This window comes from Pristiophorus japonicus, chromosome 9 (assembly GCF_044704955.1).
Source record: "Pristiophorus japonicus isolate sPriJap1 chromosome 9, sPriJap1.hap1, whole genome shotgun sequence".
NCBI classification, from domain to species: Eukaryota; Metazoa; Chordata; class Chondrichthyes; family Pristiophoridae; genus Pristiophorus; species Pristiophorus japonicus.
Window position 1 is genome coordinate 113,453,949 of NC_091985.1, and position 5,491 is coordinate 113,459,439.

Below are 5,491 nucleotides of genomic sequence, written 5' to 3' on the forward strand. Positions count from 1 at the left end.
TGCTTCAACAAAGGGGACTACAGTGGGATGAGGGCAGAGTTAGCTAAAGTAGACTGGGAACACAGACTAAACGGTGGCACAATTGAGGAACAGTGGAGGACTTTTAAGGAGCTCTTTCATAGTGCTCAACAAAAATATATTCCAGTGAAAAAGAAGGGCGGTAAGAGAAGGGATAACCAGCCGTGAATAACCAAGGAAATAAAATTAAAAACCAATGCGTATAAGGAGGCCAAGGTTAGTGGGAAACTAGAAGATTGGGAAAATTTTAAACGACAGCAAAGAATGACTAAGAAAGCAATAAAGAAAGGAAAGATAGATTACGAAAGTAAACTTGCGCAAAACATAAAAACAGATATTAAAAGCTTTTCCCGATATATGAAATGGAAGAGAGTGACTAAAGTAAATGTTGGTCCCTTAGAAGATGAGAAGGGGGATTTAATAATGGGAAATGTGGAAATGACTGAGACCTTAAACAATTATTTTGCTTCGGTCTTCACAGTGGAAGACACAAAAACCATGCCAAAAATTGCTGGTGACGGGAAAGGAGGACCTTGAGACAATCACTATCACTAGGGAGGTAGTGCTGGACAGGCTAATGGGACTCAAGGTAGACAAGTCCCCATGTCCTGATGAACTGCATCCCAGGGTATTAAAAGAGATGGCGGAAGTTACAGCAGATGCATTCGTTATAATCTACCAAAATTCTCTGGACTCTGGGGAGGTACCAGCAGATTGGAAAGCAGCTAATGTAATGTCTCTGTTTAAAAAAGGGGGCAGACAAAAGGCAGGTAACTGTAGGCTGGTTAGTTTAACATCTGTAGTGGGGAAAATGCTTGAAGCTATCATTAAGGAAAAAATAGCGGGACATCTAGATAGGAATAGTGCAATCAAGCAGACGCAGCATGGATTCATGAAGGGGAAATCATGTTTAACTAATTTACTGGAATTCTTTGAGGATATAAGGAGCATGGTGGATAGAGGTGTACCGATGGATGTGGTGTATTTAGATTTCCAAAAGGCATTCGATAAGGTGTCACACAAAAGGTTACTGCAGAAGATAAAGGTACGCGGAGTCAGAGGAAATGTATTAGCATGGATCGAGAATTGTCTGGCTAACAGAAAGCAGAGAGTCGGGATAAATGGGTCCTTTTCGGGTTGGAAATCGGTGGTTAGTGCTGTGCCACAGGGATCGGTGCTGGGACCACAACTGTTTACAATATACATAGATGACCTGGAAGAGGGGACAGAGTGTAGTGTAACAAAATATGCAGATGACACAAAGATTAGTGGGAAAGCGGGTTGTGTAGAGGACACAGAGAGCTGCAAAGAGATTTAGATAGGTTAAGCGAATGGGCTAAGGTTTGGCAGATGGAATACAATGTCGGAAAATGTGAGGTCATCCACCTTGGGGGAAAAAAAACAGGAAAATGGAATATTATTTGAATGGGGAGAAATTACAACATGCTGCGGTGCAGAGGGACCTGGGGGTCCTTGTGCATGAATCCCAAAAGTTAGTTTGCAGGTGCAGCAGGTAATCAGGAAGGCGAATGGAATGTTGGCCTTCATTGCGAGAGGGATGGAGTACAAAAGCAGGGAGGTCCTGCTGCAATTGTATAGGGTATTGGTGAGGCCGCACCTGGAGTACTGCATGCAGTTTTGGTCACTTTACTTAAGGAAGGATATACTAGCCTTGGAGGGGGTACAGAGACGATTCACTCGGCTGATTCCGGAGATGAGGGAGTTACCTTATGATGATAGATTGAGTAGACTGGGTCTTTATTCGTTGGAGTTCAGAAGGATGAGGGGTGATCTTATAGAAACATTAAAAAAAGTGAAAGGGATAGATAAGATAGAGGCAGAGAGGTTGTTTCCACTGGTCGGGGAGACTAGAACTAGGGGGCACAGCCTCAAAATACGGGGGAGCCAATTGAAAACCGAGTTGAGAAGGAATTTCTTCTGCCAGAGGGTTGTGAATCTGTGGAATTCTCTGCCCAAGGAAGCAATTGAGGCTAGCTCATTGAATGTATTCAAATCACAGATGGATAGATTTTTCACCAATAAGGGAATTAAGGGTTATGGGGTGCGGACGGGTAAGTGGAGCTGAGTCCACGGCCAGATCAGCCATGATCCTTTTGAATGGCGGAGCAGGCTCGAGGGGCTAGATGGCCTACTCCTGTTCCTAATTCTTATGTTCTTATGTTATGTTCTTATGTTCTTCTGGTACATCGGAAGCCATTCGGCCTGGGATAGGGGCGGGAAGGGAAGCAGAGAGGACCTGCACCTAAACCATCAAACCATACAAACCACCAAACCTTGCAAACAAAAAGTTCTAAGAATTCAATAAGAAATAAAAAATTGAAATAAGTCCTACCTTCACCTTCAATCTCTGCCCGGGAAGGCAGCGGGCCGGCCGGTGCGGGAGGCCGCTCGGCCTGGGCTGGGGGCGGGCCGGAGAACTGATAGAAATCATTGGCAGGCAAGAGCACTATCAGTTCTCCGGCCTGCCCCTCGCCCTGGCCGAGTGGCCTCCCGGTGCAATCGATCGCTTAGAAATCGTACTGGGAGGCCCCTCGGCCTGGGCTAGGGCGAGGAGCGATTCAACTGGCCGGCATCGGGGCCTACAGAGCGGCTGCAGCAAGCAAATTAACAGAGAGGCTGCAGCAAGCAGACGGCTGGGGGGGGCGTGGTACGATTCAACTGGCCGGCATCGAGGCCCACAGAGCGGCTGCAGCAAGAAAATTAACGGAAAGGCTGCAGCAAGAAAACGGAGAGGCTGGGAGCGAGGAGCTACTGCGCATGCACGGACATCACCAGCGGACTCCACTGCGCATGTGCAGATCTCCCGGCACAGTTTTCTGCGCAGAACGCTGGCTCCAGCCCTGACTCGACTGGCCACGCTGCGCGACTACAGGGAAGAGGCCGGACAGCGGCCAAAGTGGCAACAACATTTTTCGGCGCACCTTGGAACGGAGTAAAGCGGCACAACTCCGGTAAGTGCGCCGAAAAACGGGCTGGGCCAAATTTGAGGCCACGGAATGGGAAGAGAAGCAAAGCTGAAATCGGAAAGCAGAATGTTAATTTTGAAGACAGAGGAAACAAGGGCTAGAAAATAGACAACAAGGGAGTTTGGCAGTGCTAAATGGTATATACTTTAATGCAAGGAGTATAGTGAATAAGGCAGATGAGCTGAGAGCACAGATAGACACTTGGGAGTATGACATTATAGCTATTACTGAGACATGGCTGAAAGAAGGACAGGTATAGCAGCTCAACGTTCCTGGTTACACAGGTTTTAGATGGGATAGAGAGGGGAGGGACAGGGGGTAATAAATGAGGGGCGGGGGACGGCAGGGTCGCAGTATTGATTAAGGAAACAATTACAGCGGTGAGGGGGGGATGATATGCTGAAAGGATCGTCAAATAAGGCCATATGCAATGAATTGAAGAACAGTTCTCCAAACAGTCAGAGGGAGATAGGGCAGTAATCGTAGGGGATTTCAACTCCCCTAATATTAACTGGGATAAAATTAGTGTGAAAGGTATAGAGGGTGCGGAATTCCTAAAATGCATTCGGGAGAACTTTTTTCATCATCATAGGCAGTTCCTTGGAATCGAGGAAGACTTGCTTCCACTCTTAACATGAGTTCTTAGGTGGCTGTACAGTCCAATACAGTTTCTGTCACAGGTGGGACAGATAGGCGTTGAGGGAAGGGGTGGATGGGACTGGTTTGCCGCACGCTCTTTCCGCTGCCTGCGCTTGATTTCTGCATGCTCTTGGCGACGAGACTTGAGGAGCTCAACGCCCTCCCGGATGCACTTCCTCTACTTAGGGCGGTCTTTGGCCAGGGACTCCCAGGTGTCAGTGGGGATGTTGCACTTTATCAGGGAGGCTTTCAGGATGTTCTTATAACGTTTCCGCTGCCCAACTTTGGCTCGTTTGCCGTGAAGGAGTTCCGAGTAGAGCACTTGCTTTGGGAGTCTCGTGTCTGGCATGCGAACATTGTAGCTTGCCTAGCGGAGCTGATCAAGTGTGGTCAGTGCTTCAGTGCTGGGGATGTTGGCCTGGTCGAGGACGCTAACGTTGGTGCATCTGTTCTCCCAGGGGATTTGTAGGATCTTGCGAAGACATCGTTGGTGGTATTTCTCCAGCGACTTGAGGTGTCTACTGTACATGGTCCATGTTTCTGAGCCATACAGGAGGGCAGGTACTACTACAGGCCTATAGACCATGAGCTTGGTGACAGTTTTCCTCAGACAGCCAAAGGCTGCATTGGCGCACTGGAGGCGGTGTTGGATCTTGTCGTCAATGCCTGCTCTTGTTGATAGGAGGCTCCCGAGATAAGGGACGTGGTCCACGTTGTCCAGGATCGCGCCGTGGATCTTCATGACTGGGGGGGCAGTGTTGTGCGGCGAGGACAGGCTGGTGGAGGTCCTTTGTCTTACTGATGTTTAGCGTAAGGCCCATGCTTTTCGTACACCTCAGTAAATACGTCAACTACGTCCTGGAGTTCAGCCTCTGTGTGTGCGCAGACGCAGGCGTCGTCTGCATACTGTAGCTCGACGACAGAGGTTGGGGTGATCTTGGAACTGGCCTGGAGACGGCGAAGATTGAACATGTTCTATAGTTTAGTTCCACTCCAGCCGGGAGCTTGTCGACTGTGAGGTGGAGCACGGCAGCGAGGAAGAATGAAAAGAGGGTTGGGGCAATGACGCAGCCCTGCTTGACCCCGGTCCGGGTGTGGATTGGGTCTGTGATGGATCCGTTGGTAAGGATTACGGCCTGCATGTCGTCACGGAGCAGGCAGAGGATGGTGATGTACTTTTGGGGACATCCGAAGTGGAGGAGGACGCTCCATAGACCCTCGCGGTTGACAGTGCCAAAGGCCTTTGTAAGATCGAAGAAGGCCATGTATAAGGGCTGCCGCTGTTCCCTTCATCTTTCGTGCAGCTGTCGCGCTGCAAACATCTTGTCCGTTGTGCCCCGTAGGGGACGAAATCCGAACTTTTTTAGCCACTATGTAACAAGCCCAAACAAGGGAGGGGGTGGTTCTGGACTTAGTTTTAGGGAATGAAGCTGGGCAGAAGGAAGGGTTTTCAGTGGGAGAGCGTTTTGGTGCTAGTAATCATCATTCAGTTAGATTTAGGTTAGTTATGGAAAAGGAGAACGATAGACCAGGAATAACATTTCTGATAAGAACATAAGAAATAGGAGCATGAGTAGGCCATAGGGCTCCTCGAGCCTGCGCCGCCATTTAATACGACCATGGCTGATCCAATCATGGACTCAGGACCACTTCCCTGCCCGCTCCCCATAACCCCTTATCGGTTAAGAAGCTGTCTATCTCTGTCTCTGTCTTAAATTTATTCAATGTCCCGGCTTCCACAGTTCTCTGAGGCAGTGAATTCCACAGATTTACAACCCTCTGAGAGAAGAAATTTCTCCTCATCTCAGTTTTAAATGGGCAGCCCTTTATTCTAAGATTATGTCCTC